The sequence below is a fragment of the Protopterus annectens genome, chromosome 7.part0 (assembly GCF_019279795.1).
Source record: "Protopterus annectens isolate FY-2018-M chromosome 7.part0, PAN1.0, whole genome shotgun sequence".
Taxonomy (NCBI): domain Eukaryota; kingdom Metazoa; phylum Chordata; order Ceratodontiformes; family Protopteridae; genus Protopterus; species Protopterus annectens.
In genome coordinates, this window is record NC_056739.1 from 1,178,583,624 (window position 1) to 1,178,599,807 (window position 16,184).

The 16,184-nt window shown below is 42.9% G+C and overlaps 1 protein-coding gene across 2 annotated transcripts in view; it reads left to right on the forward strand.

The window, feature by feature from the left end:
• Positions 1–16,184, forward strand: part of RNF123 (ring finger protein 123) — a 4,282,987-nt gene that overhangs the window by 1,681,854 nt on the left and 2,584,949 nt on the right. The window lies entirely within an intron of this gene.

The following is a 16,184-nucleotide window of genomic DNA, read 5'->3' on the forward strand; positions in this document are numbered from 1 at the left end:
CCGGCTGGCATGGACATCCTCCAAAAGGGCCTTACTGAGACGGACACCTGGTGTCAAAGTCATGGCCTCAAGCTAAATGCCAAAAAAATGCATAGTCATCCTGTTTGGGAAAAACAAAACCCCACAAATTACCACATAGGTGGCAGCCCCCTTAATACAGAAGAGGTAATAAGAGATCTGGGGACCCAGGTAGATAGTAATCTCTCCTTTGACAATCATATTGCCAAAGTAGTTAGGAAATCCTTCTATGTACCCCATCTAATTACTAAAGGGTTCACATCTAGAAATAAAGAGGTTATAGTGCCCCTCTACTCGTCACTCATCAGACCCATCATAGAGTACAATGCCCCATTTGGCATGTACCTGACAAGACACTTCCAACAGCTGGAGAGACCACAAAAGTACCTCACCAAGAGGATTACTGCCCTCAAACGCATGTCCTATGCAGCCCGACTGAAAAAACTCTGGCTGTACTCAGTGGCATATCACTTACTCAGAGGTGATCTCTGCCTGACTTACAAAGCCATGTCCAATTTAGAATTGATGGACATGCTCCACCTAAACAAATCCAAGTCACTGCGAGCCACGAGCTCTAGTGAGCTAAACCTCACCACAACAATAAATAGAACATGCTGGACGGATAGATTCCTGTCACAGAGACTCCCCATGCTTTGGAACAAAATTCCAAACTACATTAGGCAGAGCCCCTCACCAACACTCTTCAAGTGAAACCTTGACGAGTGGATGGGTAACAGAAAATACACTCCTGGGATCACTTCATTGGCTCTGCTTGACAGAGGATCAGTTAATTAATTAATGGGGCGGCGAAAGTCGACACACTCTGGCTAGGCTTATAAATGCCCTCGGGCAGATAGCCTAGTACCTACCTATGAACCTATGTTGGATGTGTGATGGGAAAGAAAAAGCTAATTGGAAATGTATTTTCTGGGAGTATAATGAATTGGCAGACTTTAAAGATTCCCTGCAGACTACTCTATCAGAGATACTGGGTAAACAAACTGGTATAACTAAGGAAATTATTTTTTTGAGCTTTGACGTAGAATCGAAATCACCTCAACATAGTAAGGCCTTGCTGAGTCTAATTATGGTGGCTGCCAAAAAAGCAATTACTAGAAAAGGAAATCAAAATCTAAACCAACTGCACTAGAAGTCGTGAATGTAGTAACAGAGATAAAACAGCTGGAATTGGGATTTTTAGAAAAGTGTAGAAAAAACATGGGTATTATGGGAAGAATACATGCAGAGGAAGGAAGAGGTTTAAAAGCAACTTCACAGATCACACTTTTTAATGCTTTGAAAATAACAAAGCAAACTTTAATCAATCAATTGGTTAAGCGCTTTCATTCCGCAAAATTGCTAGAAAAGTCCTCAGAACTAACTACATAGATTATTACCTTTCAATAATACTAAATACAAACCACATGACCAGTATCATTTCCTGTTCATCAATTAAAACATTCCATAGATTAAATATTCATTAAAAACTTTAAGCACTTTTTCAGACTTCATATTGTTTCAACTTTAAAATGGAGTTAAGTGAAACTGCTTCATTTAATCCTGGATACATTGTAGCATCAAGATGAACCTGTCATCACAATTCACAAGCACCAAGATGTTCTTTCGTGAAGTACCCTCTAACATCCTTTTCTATCTGATCTACCATACAAATTGTGATTTTCCACTTCCTTTAAATGCCTATATAGAGCATTTTTGGTTTTCTTTTTCTTAATATCTAAGAAATGTTCATAAATCCTGTCTTTTAATCTACTGTTTTTCTCCAATATAAAATGCTGTACATAAGGACACATAGCTGCATAAACCACTGCTTTAGTTTCACATGAAAAATGGCCTTTAACAGGGAATTTTTTGCCATTAATTTTAAAAATTATTTCTAACTAAAATGTATGGGCATTGAGCACAATGGCCACATTTTACCATTCCAATAGGTCTATACTCCATTTTTTGTTTTCTACCTCTTTCCAAAAATTCCTGAATTGATTTGTCTCTTCTATAGACAATATTTGGTCTGTTACCAATTTTATTAAACACAGTAACATCCAGGTGAAAAATATTCAAATTATTTTCTGTACCTTTTTTGATAGCTCCACTATCTATTGGGTACAATGTGTATTGTGCAGTTGCTGATTTATTTAACACCTTACAAGGCCAAGGCAAGGTCATGAAGGATCTTAAGGAGACTTTTGTCTCTCCCATTCCTAAGTTACAGAGAAATTATCCTGCTAATGGTGTTTTTGTTCGTAGACAGCTTTGTCAGCCCTCTAAAGGGAAGAAGGTTCCTAGGAGTGTTTTTTTTCTGACAAACCAACTCAGTCGCCTAGACCCCAAAAGCCTACTTTTTTAGGACAAGTCTGCCTCCATCTGACATTCTATCCTCCTTTCCACCAGGTTCCCTTATCTCTCAAACTTTCTCTGTATTTCCATGTTTGGCAACAGATTACCACAGACTCTGGTTCTGTCCATCAACTGTTAAGGCTACTTTATGGCCTAGAAATCCACCCTTTTTGGGTATTTCCCAACTCCCTTCAGACCAAATTCCCCATTTTTGGGAGGTGCTGTAGGGTTTACTGGATCAGGACATCATTCATCCCATTCCAGAGGTCCTAAGGGATACAGGGTTTTATTCCAGTATGTTTCTGGTCCCTGGGAAAGTGGGGTCCTGGAGGCCTGTTCTAGACCTTTCCTTTCTGAATTCAATTTAGCAAGATACCCTCCTTCAGGATGCTAACTTTCCAGACACTGTTTCCCCTCTTGCATCCTCAGGCCTTTTTGGTTTCTTTAGATGTGAAGAATGCTGATCTCATATTCCCATTTACTCTCTGTTCGGGAAGTTTTTAAGTTTCTCTGTTTCTTCCTCTCATTTTCAATTCTCTGCTTTGCCCTTTGGTTTTTCCATAGTCCCAGAGGTGTTCACCAAGTGCCTTGCTCCAATTATAACTTTCTGCAGACTTCAAGACATGCAAATATTTCCCTAATGGAAGACCTGCTTCTTCAGGCTCTCTCTCCATTTAGGCTCCTACAGGATCTTTATACATGGTGTGGATTTCACCATCAGTCTCCAGTTGTCAGTTCTGTTCCTCTGTCAAGATCACATATTTCTGGTTTGCAGGATTCAGACTATTCCAATGCTGGCTTCTCTGCCTGCTGCCAAAGTTCTGTCTTTAGCAATCTGCTTCCAGTCTTTAATTCCTGTCTCTCATTCCTACCAGGGAATGTCTAAGGGCTTTTATGTTTCATGGCTTCAACTATTCCCATGCTTTCTTTTGCTAAGCTTCATATAAGGAAGTTACAGTAGTTCCTACAGTTGGTATGTTTCCGCATTGTCACCCTCTGGAGTTTCCAATTCCCTTACTCCCTTGTCTCAAACTTGAGCTTCATTGGTGGATTCAGCACATATCCCTCAACCCAGGCATCCCTTTCCAGCTTTCTACTCTGTCAAGAGCTGTTTACAGATGCTTCAGATCAGGGATGGGGGCTACTTCCAGCAGTCTGATGGTTCGGTGTCACTGGCCCCCTCATCAGTGGAGGGATTACATCAACATAAAAAGTAGCTTTTCCAGGCCTTCCACTTTCGTTGATCCTCTGGCCCTTTGAAAGTCTATACAGAGAACACCACAATCATTCAGTACATCAACAAGCAGCAAGAGCAGAAGGTATTATCTTTATTGTAAACTAACCTTTCAGGTTTAGGATCTAGCTGTCCAGCAGCACGTTTCTCCTCAGGTGGTTTACATTGCTTCTGAATAAAACCTGGTGACAGACTCTCTGCACAGGTCGAGGACACAACCTCAAGAATAGATGCTTCACAGAGAACTATTTCTGGACATAGTTCATCAGTGGAGTATTCCAAAATTGGATCTTTTTGCCTCCCCTATGAACAGACAACTTTCTTGCTTCTGTTCCAGAGTCCTAAGTCCTCTGGCTTAAAAGATGGATACCAGGTCTTTTTCCTTTAAGGGAATGTTCCTCTTTGCTTTTTTTTCTCTTCCCAGGGTCCTATACCAGCTCAATCAGGACTCTACAAGAATCTTACTGGTAAGTCCCTTATGGCCCAGGCAGCACTGGCTCCCCCCTCCTCTTTCATCTGGCCAGTGGCAGTCATCACAAGTTATCTTCTTACCGAATGGATCTTCTCACACAAGACAAAAGGCCTCTCCTTCACCCTCACTTGTTCACACTTCAGTTGACACTGTGGGTGATAGGATTTCAATCCCCTTTCATCACCATTTTTCTGAGGACGTGCTTAGGGTTCTGCAGGAGGCTAGAAAACCCAATAAAAGAAAATCATGTACGTCCAAGTGGAAGAGACTTCTTTGCAACACAGCACCTGGAAGACTTTTTTATTAGTTGCCCTCACCTGTGTCAAGAGAGTTTCTTAACTCCAAGCCTTGATGGCAGTTTCCCCTTTTTTGTTTTTTCACAGGGACAGGGTGTCTCTGCATCATCATCAACCCTCTTTTTCCTGTTTTCTACATGGGGTCATGGTTTCATGTTAACTGTTGCCATCTGTCTCGATTCAGTGCTACACTCCTGCCTTCTTTGACACTCATGCCTAACTGTCATAGATTGTCTCTCACAAAATCCATCCACTTCACTGCTGGACTCCTTTGTTTCCTCTTAACTACTTCTTGTCTGTCCCAAATCATCATCACCAGATTTCTTCTGCTTTTCTGAACATATTCCTGAACCACCGTAATCTGTTCTCTTTGATCTTTTTTTTGCAGTTTGAGCTACTTTGGCTTCTGTTCTTATATCCTTTTTTCTTCATCTGTCCCACAGTGTGCATCCTACCACCCATCCCAGGCATTTCATTTCCATCACCACTAGTTTCCTCATCTGCTCTGCCTTTACTGCCCAGGTTTCTGTACCATACAGTAGTACTGTTTGCACCACTGTTTTGTACAGCTTACTTTTCAGTTTAACCAAACACAGTAGAGACTGCCAAGAAAGATACAGATTTCCACTCCACAACCACTGTGTAGGTATCAAGACACTCTTGATTTCTCAAAAGTGCAAGTTGAGCGCTTTCTTCCCACAGTGGTTGTGGTGTGGAAATCTGTATCGTTACTTTTCAGTTTCCTTGGCATTCTTTTGTCATGTACTACACCTGACACTCTATGCCATTTGGTTACAGCCCCATGGATTCTAGCTTTGACCTCTTCATTCAAACTTTCTTTCTCCTCAGCCACCCCTCCGAGATATTTGAAGCTATTAACCTGATCCACTGTCTTCCCTTCTGTCTCATTTCTCAGCTTCTTCTGATCAGGCGCCCAAAAAAAACAATTGTTCCCTCTTGGGACCTTAATTTTCTTCCTGAGAAATTGATTGAGGCTGCTTTTAAGCCTGCTGTTGCTTCTTTGCAATATTGCACCTGGAAGACCTGGCAGATAATTGGATAAGATGAAGACCAAATGCAAATTTGAAGAATTTTTGGTTCTTTTCATACCAGGACATTGGGTTTGGCAGTTTCTAAACAAAGTGTCTCCTCCTGGATTTCGAAGGCCATTTTCTTTTGTTATATCCTTCATGGCAAACAGCTTTTCTGCCTCTGTTTGGGCCCATTCTACCAGGGCAGTGGCTTCCTCTGGAGCTTTCTTCAAGGATTCAGACAGCAGTTCCATCCTTGAAGTGGCTGCTTGGTTTTCTGTGCACACCTTGACTAAACAGTACAAGATGGATGTCATTTCTACAGCCAGGGCAGGATTTGCCAAGGCTGTCTTTCATGGGTTTGTGGATTGTTCCTTCTTGCCTTCCTCCTCCCATTCTTATTCCTTACAGTAGATTTTGTACGTCCCCATCTGTTGTGAATGCTGCAGTAGTGACATGGAAGGACATAGTACAACTGTGTAAAATGTTATCATAACAGTAGATGTCCTTGTCTTCACTGTTACAATATTCAGTCCCTCCCTCATGCCCCCTTTCTTTTTTTTCTGTTGAGTACATCTGGCTGGCTGAGTTTTTGCCTTTTTCTTAGGTGTCTCTTTTCTCCCTGGAGGTACATGTTCTCCTTTCTCCTAGATTGTCAGTAGTTCTTTTGGGGCACTTCATTTCTGAGTTTGGAGCACCTGTACATCAACTTCATGCCCTATGCTGATGGGGGGAGCATACGTCTTGCATACAACACTGGAAATAGGTAAAAGCTTTTGTGTACTAGCCGGGTGTTGGGCTGTCCTTGGCAGGAGATCCCACGAGTTATTATGAATACTGCAACAGTGAAATGAAGAATATCTGTTATGGTAAGATTTTATACAAATGTACTTCCATCTTACTGTGTGGGCAAGACTGAGAGAAAGCCGAGGGACATGGTATACTAGTACATGTATGCTGTGAGCAAAAAAAAAAATAGCTACAATGCTCTGACAAAACACAGTCTTGTTTGAAATTTAATAAGTTTTTATTTTTTTATGTCAGAAGAGGGTTCAGTACTGTGGTAGAGTGGATGATAGGCAAAATAATTTACTTGACTATTTTGACAGCTGGAATTAACTGCTTTTAGACCACCAGAATGAAATGATTGTGTGCCCATCAGTTGCATTTTGAAGCAGAAACAAAATAGAGTGAGATAATCTTTATTGGTGGTATTTGATCATACTGTTTTTGTTGTGTAGTTTGTTCTAGAAATGTTCAATTTCCTATGTGTTTTGTGATTATGATGAAGCCTTTTAATTTAGAAGTATGCTAAAGCTGAAGAGGTCCTTACTCATACACAATACGTCTGACCTGTGATCTAATCACAATGACTGAATGCTATTATGTAAGGAAATGTACAACTGCATAATTCCTCAGAACTTTCTTGCTGTCATTCAGATTTCATCTGCAACTGTCAGTTGTATGAAAGCATCCAATTGTCTCTATAAGGTATAACCAACTATCCCATTGGGGACCCTCCCTCTTTTTTGATATTTTCTGACTTAGTGAATTCTGAACCATCAGCTCAGAATGTTGTTGCAAGACCCACCCTGCAAAGAAGCCTGGAGAATGCATACCTTTCTCCTTGCTGTGGAAAGGGAACTTTCTCTATGCCCCCCCCCCCCCCACACACACACACACACTTTCCTCTTGTCCAAAAGGTCATCCTGAAGATTCAGAAGGAAGTCATACAATTTTCCTGATGACTCCCTTTTGACACAGATATAGTATTGGTGGTTCTTCTTTCCCACTTAGCCAGGGGCACTCACCACACATTTCCTCCCAGGATGGAGTTGCTCACATAGCAAAAGGATGTACTAATTCACCAAACATGAAGACTCAGTTTCACGGTGTGGATGATGCATGTTTAATTCCTTTTAGGCATTTTTATGTAGAGGAGGCACCACAGTTAGTAAAGGAGGCTAGAAAACTTATAAGTAGAAAAATTATACATTTCAAAATGAAAAAAGATTTTTTGTTTGGTTCAAGAAAAGAAGATTAGATCCCTCCCAAGCAGTAATACAATACATACAAATATCTGTGTGAGCTGCTCAATCCTGTCCTGGCATATATCTCAATTAAGGTATATTTGTCAGTCATTTCTGCTTGTATACTTTTAAATCCACATCTTATTTTATGCTTTTAGGTCAGGCTGTTTTTAAAAGGTATCCTATACACTCCTTGAGATATGGCTTTGCCATCTTTTGAATCTGCTTCCACTGCATCTTTAAAATTTTGCATGTGGAAAACAGTTTTTCTGTGTATCTTAAACATCTGCAAAAATCTAAGCCATTGAATTACAAGTCTTCATGTCTATTCCATCCTTTCTTGCTTTCCAATAAGGACATGATCTTCCTTAGAACTAATTATCATTTATGCCTAAAATGCATCACTCTAATTACCTTCCTGCATTTTCCTAACTCTCAAAATAAGTGAGAAAGAATTCATTTGTTAGATGTGCACAGGCAGTTGAGATTTTACTTGAGCAATACCAGATTAGAAAATCTGATCATTTATTTCCTTTGAGGGTAAAAATAAAGACTCCCATTGCCAAATAGACCATTTCTTGATGGATTTCTATTAGTATTTGTTTCTGCTATTCTTTCCATGGTAGATCTCTACTACAAGGGTGTTTTAAATGTCACTCCACAAGAGTTGTAGCATCTTCATGGGCTGTCTTCAAATGAGTTGATTCCAAATCCATATTAGAAGCAACTACTTGGTCTTCCATCCACACCTTAACCAAGCATTACAAAATTAATGATCTGATGATGTTAATCTTCGTTCATTCCTTACTGATGGGTTATCGGTTCCGTCCTCGGAACTGAGCAGGCCAAATATCAAGTTCGCATAAGCCAAAAACTCTCGAACCAAGGTCTTACCCAGAATGATCTGCTCCCTGTTACCTCAGATCTTGTTTGCCACGTTGCTGTACAGCCGTGTGAAGCCACTATCTCAGCTAAGTGTATATTTTTTTGAAACTTTTATATGTTGTTCTTACTTTAAAGATTTTCAAATAGTTTCTACTAATATTTTCTTATCCTATCGTATACTTTAGACTCTCTCCCTTTAGTCTTTTTCACTTTATTCCCCTTTTCTTACCTCTGAGGTAATTCTTCATTACCATCGTTGGTAATCCTTCCTTTTCTCTCCTTACCCTTTTGGGTAGCCTTTCCTCTTCTTTTTGGTACTGTTCTTCTCCACATCATTATGTCGAATAAGAAAAGTAGCATTGGCTTTAAGCAGTGTAAGGATTTTGGCTGTAAGTTACCGCTTTCCGATGGGCGTGACGTATGTGTCTACTGTCTAAATGTTTCCCACCTTACTGTGGATCCCCCATGTGGGATTTGTAAACATTTTTTGACCAGGACTCTTAACGATAGGAAGAATAAATTAATATTGAAAGGTCTTCTCAAATCTCCTTTCTCTGAGGCTGTTTCTGGGTCAGAGGGCTCACCCCCTCCTGTTAAAACCCGTAAGAGATGTTTTTCCACTTCCTCATCGAGGTCGCTCCTTTCTTCTCCCTCTGGAGATCGTAGGGAGTCGACTCATAAGAATGTGAAATTGATTGCTACTTCGGCATTGCCACCTGTGACCCTGTCGGCTCCAGGCTCTGCACCGCCCAAATGATTCTGGCTCCAGCCATGTCTTCCTTATCAACACCGGCACCAGAGTTCCCGGTGCAGACAACTATGGCTCTGACAGTTCCGTTGCAGCCCTTACTGGCACCATCCATGCAGGTACAATCCCCTTAGGCCCTGTTGGTACAATCCCCTTCGGCTCCGAGTATGACGTTTCTGTCCTCCACGGTGCAGACATTTTCGGCACCATGTTCTTCAGTGCAGTCCTTCTCTGGACCGTCCTTATTACCAGTGCAGACACTTTCCTCAATGGCACCGTACCCATCGAGGCAGACTTTTGCCTTTATGGTGCAGACACCTTCAACTTCTATGGCGCTAACGTCAGCGCAGACTACTTCCACACCGTTTTCTTCGGTGCAGAAATCCTCCGTTCCAGGCGCTGCACCTCTCAAATTAGCAAGGACCAAGGATTCTCCTGCCTTGGATCCATTCGCTGGTAGTCAATATAGTCCTTTTCTAGAAAGGCCAGAATCACCATCAACTCTCTCTATGAGGTCAACCAGGAGCCTCTCTGAACAAGATGTGTTGCGGCTTGTTGACCAGCTGCTTTTGGCCAGAGGTCTCTCTCACCCGTCGAAGTCCACGTTCTCTCCTTCAGGTAAATGTATATCTCCTCAAACTCCAAGGTACACTCCTCCGACTTCTACCCAAGTTTTGAAGCCTATTACTCCAACAGCAGCTTCCCTTCCTCCGACTCCAATAATGGATCTCAGTTTGGAACCGGAGTCGTCCTTGTGGCCCTCAGTGCACTGGGCATCAGGCTCTTCTCAGGCCACTGGCTGTGCCGTGGGGAAGGGCATTCCTGGTTCCAAGCCGATTTTTCTGTGACACCCTCCAGGAATCCTTTCCCTCTCGTGGTTCTCAGTCCTCTTGAGACTCCTGGTCTGGGGGTCGGCTCGTCTGGGAGGGGTGTGATCCTAGTTCCAAGGTTGTCGTGCTCGGTTCCTAGCTCCCATCCCTCCTTTGGTGGGCTGGCCTTCCAGGCCATGGATAGGGTGCTTGCCTCCGCTTGCAAACCCCACATGTCGGATTCCTCTTCCCCCCTCTGTGCCGCAACTGTCACAGGCCACAACCACCGGGCGCAAGGGCCTCAGATTTCTCCTCCTCAGGAGACCCCCTCTTTGCAGTCTTTCCCAGAACCTCCCACTGAGGAAGTATCCCGCAAAGCATCCTGCAAGAGGAAGCACATGGACTTCACTGAGGAGTCATTGACTGAAGATATGGATTTTGATGACAGGGAAGAGTCCCCATGGTCACTCTCTGATGGTGTCCTTTGGTGACATCCTTAAGATCCTTAGAGGGGTGACTGGAAGTCCTTAAATCCGTATTCCTGCAGGCTTTTCTTGCCCAGTCCCCTACCTCCTGGGTCACCCCGCCGGCCGATGAACTCGTCCAGAGAGCATGGAAGGCTCCTGACACCCTGGAAGTGATACCAAGGGGACCAGATAAAATATTCGCCCCTAGCTGAGCACCCACATTGGTCACAAGGTCTTCCAGTAGATGCTATGGTGGTGGCGGCTGTAACTTGGAAGGATTTAGCAGAAGAGAGTCAAACTGTCCATCCACCCAACAAGGACTCCCAGGCAATAGACTAGGGAAGTGTGTGTTTGCTTCATCGACCTTCACCGTAAGATCTTTGAACTATTTGGCACACTTTGCCAGGCTTCAGAGGGATCTTATCAACCAGCTCACTGAAAACTTGGCAGGATCTGTTTCTGATGAGGTCTGTGACAACGTGGCTTTTCAGATAGCCACCCTAGAGTCCATTTCCAATTCTTCAATGCATCTTATTTCTCACGCAACAGAAGGAGTGGCTAGAGAGGCAGGCATGGGTATAGTCACCAGATGACATGCCTGAATGCGCCTTTATGACTTTGTGGACTCTTTTAAGGCTTCCTTCATGAATGCCCTCATCGAGGCCACTTCTTTGTTTGGCTGTAAAGTGAAAGATATGCTGGCAAGGTGCAAACAAGATGGCAAGACCCTATCTGCTGTTGGTGTCGGACACTCCACTCCTCAACGATTCTGCTCTAGAAATCAGAGGAGTGGGAAGATGTGGCACAGAAAATCACAGGGCTCTTTGCATGATGCACGTTCCGAGTTCTCCCCTAGAGGCAGAGGGGGAAACTCCAATGGAAGATGCCCCTTTCGGGGCAGAGGAGGTCAGTGAAACCGGGGTTCCACAAATTTGTTCTCTGGCCAACCCTATCAACGACCCTGAAGCATTGCTCGATTGCTCATCTCTGGAAGCGGTCGGGGGTCATTTTTCCTTATACCCCGCTGCCTGGTGAAATATAACCACCGACTCTTTGGTACAACGGATATTATCCAGAGATTATTGCATCCCCTTCCTTCTTTGTCCAGTCCCATGCAGAGTATTACCCGACGTTCCACCCAGTCAAAGGGAAGCAGCAGCACATGAAATCAAAAAGCTGTTACAAAGGAGAGTCATCCAGGCAGTCCCCCCAGACCTGATAGGATCCAGGTTTTACTCATGATTCTTTTTAGTGCCAAAAAAGACGGGACTGGAGACCAATTCTGGATCTCAGCACACTGAACAAATTTGCAAGAGAAATTCCAGATGGTCACGGTTTAGTCTATTTTTCCTGTCCTGGAAGAAGACGATTGGATGTCCTCTGCAGATCTTCAAGATGCATATTACCACATAAAAATGGAAAAACACTCAAGAAGATACCACCACTTACACATAAGAGCCAGTCACTACCAAGTTCGAGCTCTGCCCTTCGGTCTCTCTACAGCCCCCAGAGTGTTCACCAAATGCATGGCAGTGGTTATCGCTCACTTGCGACTTCAAGGATTCCAGGTATTTTCATATCTAGACAACTGGGCCCTCACTGCCTCCACCAAGCGTCTGCTGGAAGAAAACCTGCACTACACTCTCCTCACAGCACAAAGCCTGGGAATCACTATCAACTGGGAGATGTCCAACACGACCCCAGCTCAGTCTCTGGAATTCATCTGAGTTCTGTTGGGCATGAGAAATTGCACAGCATCTCTTCCAGACCACTGGCTTCAAAGAATAAGGCAACAGGTTCAGCCGCTGCTCTGTCACCACAAATCTCCCGCTCAAGCTATACTATAACTCTTGGGGTCAATGGCAGCCTCGAGCACCATTGTTCCTCTTGCCAGATTCCACATGAGGCTCCTTCAGTAGCTACTTCTCACTCAGTGGTACCCTCTACAACATTCTTTGTCTTTTCAGATAAGTGCAATTCAGAGATGCAAGCAAGATTTACCCTGGTGGACCTCTCGAAATCCCCAACAATGATCTTGCCCCTTCAGCCCCCATCAACCTATAGCCACGGTGACCACGGACACCTCCCTGATGGGCTGGGGGGGACTATGTCAGGGAAACTTGGTCCAAGGCACCTGGTCGGAGACAGAGGCCCTTTTGCATATCAGTGTCCTGGAACTAAGGGCGGTGCTACTAGCGTTGCAAGCATTTCATTCCATCCTTCTGTCAGGGACTGTTGCTATCCAGTCAGACAACATATCAGTGATCTGGTACATCAACAAACAAGAGGGCACCAGATCTTACCCATTATGCTGAGAGGCCTTGAGAATGTGGCAATGGGCAATACCTTCCAATCGCTTTCTAATTGCAATGCACATTCCTGGGAGCTCCAACGTGATAGTGGACAAATTGAGCAGGTGCATTCTGCAACCTCATGAATGGTGCCTCAATCCTGTGATAGTGGCAAGAATCTTCATCTGCTGGGGCCAGCCTTGCTGCAACCTATTTGCCTCCCCAACCAACTACAAGTGCAACTATTTTGCCTTGATCCCCTCCTCGGGGACAGTCACCGAGAGACGCTGTAGTCCACGCTTGGCCCTCGGGTCTACTTTATGCTTATCCTCCTCTTTCCTTCATTTCCCAATTTCTGAGGAAAGCACGACAGTTGAAGAGCAAAGTGATCCTCATTGCTCCATATTGGCCTCGACAGGTCTGGTTCCCTTCCTTTGGCCTCACCTGCTAGATCAACCGTGGATCCTCAATCCATCCCCAATGCTGATTTTCCATCTGCAGGGTCTGACTCACCCCAATCTAACAACCCTGAAACTGACAGCTTGGTTTCTCCACTTCCAATGATTGCCAGGCAGGAAAACCTCTCGTCCCCTGTGTGCAGTATTCTTATTGCATCTCATAAATCGTCTACCAGACTAATCTATCTTAATAAATAGAAAAGGTTCTCTCTATGGGCAGCAAATAAACAAGTGGACCCCTTGTCAGCCCCAGTTTTGGTGGTTTTGGATTACTTATCACATCTTTTCCACTCTGGGGTGTCTGCCTCAACTATTCATGTGCATTTAGCTGCCATCTCAAATTTCCACATTGTTTTTCAGGATTCTTCACTTACGTCACATAGATTCTGTAAAACCTTCTTGAAGGGGGTTATCCACCTAAAACTTCCCTTTAGAGAACCGGTACAACCCTGGGGTTTGGCATTAGTTCTGCAAGCGCTAACCCCCCCCCCTTGAACCTGTGTCTACATGTGATGTGAAATATCTGTCTTGGAAAACTTTGTTTTCTGATTGCTATCACATCAGCCAGATGCCTGTCAGAACTTCAAGCCTTATGCATTAAACCTCCCTGTCTTATCTTCCATAAGGATAGGGTATCACTGAAATCGAATTCTTCCTTTTTACCAAAAGTGGTGTCAGAGAAGTCTATCAACCAATTTATTTATCTCCCAGTGTTCTTTCCTAGCCACTCTAACAAGGGATAGTATTGCCTGCACTCCTTGGATGTTCATAATCAATTATGTTTTTATCTGGACATAATAAAATCTTCCCATAAATCAGACCAACTGTTTCTGGCCTTTTCTGGATCTAGACAAGGTCATCCTGCCTCAAAAGTTACATTGGCTTCATGGTTGAGAAATTGTATTACCTTTATCTACAACAAAAACAACGTCACTTTGCCTCACAGAGTGAAAGCACATTCTACAAGATCTATGGCAGCTTCAGCAGCTTTCCATGCTAAGGCTTCTCTCAGTGATATTTGCTCAGCTGCGACTTGGGCTAAATGTTGTACCTTTATTCTTCATTGCAAATTGGACTTGGCCTCCAGAGGTAGAGCTGTTTTTGGCTCCATGGTGCTCAGGAATGTCCTTCCACAAGGGCTACCCAGGGATACAGGTAGCTGGGGACTCTGTCCCATCAGTAAGAAATGAACGAAGATTAACAACATCAGATAAAGAAGTTGTGTCTTACCATAACGTTCCATCTGTGTTGTTGATCTTAGTTCATTCATTACTTCCCACCCTCTGTCCCCCATCTGGAGGTTCCTGGTTGATCTCATATACTCCTTTATTGTATGTCTGTTATGACCAGAGGTAGCCTCTACTTTTATCTATCAACTTGCAAACTCGATCTGAGGTAACAGGGAGCAATCTGTGTAGGACCTTGGCTCGAGAGTTTTTGTCCGACGCAAGCTTGATATTTGGCCGGCTCGTTTCCGAGGACGGAACCAATAAACCCATCAGTAATGAATGAACGAAGATCAACAACACAGATGGAATGTTATGGTAAGACATAACTTCTTTTTTTTTTCTAGAGCCAGGACTATATTTCCCAAAATCATTCTTTAAGAGTTTTCTTAAAACTTTTCGTATTGTCCCATCTGTTGGTATTACTGCAATAGAGATGTAAAGATGAACATAGTAGAGCTGTGTAAGAACTTACCATAGCAGTAGATGTTCAGATAGATCACTGTTGCAGTGTATACCCCTTTTTCCTCTTCTAATTTTTCCTTTTGCCAGGGTAGAATCCCTATTTTGCCTGTCCTTTCCCCTCTGTATTTTACTTTGCCTAAGTCTAGCCTGATTATAGCTTGTCAGATCTATATCATATTCTCGAAAGCCGACAATATCGAAACTGATATTGTCGACACAAGAATAGCAAACGCGCACAACATTGAACGTATAAACGAAATCTCTGTAAGGGGAGTTTTTCATTTACTGCAATGTAGTACGGTCTCGGCGTTGGTATATTTAAGTAGCGGGGGGTGTAGGGGTGCTTGTTCCCCTGCTTAAACCCATTAGGGTACTTTTTTCTTTTTTTGTTGTTGTTGTTTTTATAGGTTCGATGTTTGAAGACATCGACCATATGGTGTTCGATGTTTTCAACCATCGATCTTATAATATAGACCCTAGCTTGTCTGAATGTCCACTGGGACAAGAATGCTCTGAGGATTTTCATGCTTGTATGTTCCTTCATTATTTGTCATTTTAAATGTTGTAGGAAGATATGTATAATTTACCTGTTGCAACAGGCATGTACATAACTGCAATCCTGATATCTGCTTTCCTTGATTGGGAATGATGAGGAAATACCTGCTTCTGTATTCCATGTGTTGAATGTGTGGGAATGTGCCAGTGGGAGATGTAGACAATGTCATGAGTGCCAGTGGTAATATTGGTGCCATGATATGACCTGGTACTGCTGTAGCTGATTGGACAAAGTGGGGCATACCATTATTTTGGTGGGGGCATTTTCTTCATGGTTCCCTTGCATGCCACTTTGGTGGCATTAGCCCATCATCTGGGAAATTAGAGCATAGGAGAAAACTCCATCTGCTGCACTGTAATGGCTTCTTCTTCTCTCCCACTGTTGCATGGGAATTTGTGACCTGCAGGCTATAAGATCTTCCATTTCTAACCATCTAGGGGTTTTGTCCTGAAAATTTCATAACAGTATCTCGGAGTAGACAGATATAGTTATTTGAAGTTGAGATTAAATGGACAGACTGCCAACATCTACACCACTTTCAGTTGAAATCACAAGTCAGTCTTTCAAATCTCTTCAGTGTATGAAATAAAAAAAATGTATCAAAAATAGTAAAATTGCTGTGACTGTAGGCCTAAAAAGGAGCATATAATTCTGTATAAAGGTGATCTTTTTAATTCATTTTTATATATTAAGGCATATGAAAAGGACTTTAAAACTGAATGCTTTCATTAAAAATCAGGATGTGTTTGCTTCTTTGCCTTTGAGGGTAGAAGCCCTGTCTAATAATATTTTGTAGATAATTATACCAGTAGCATTCTTTAAAAATTTCTTTAAAAAATGTTG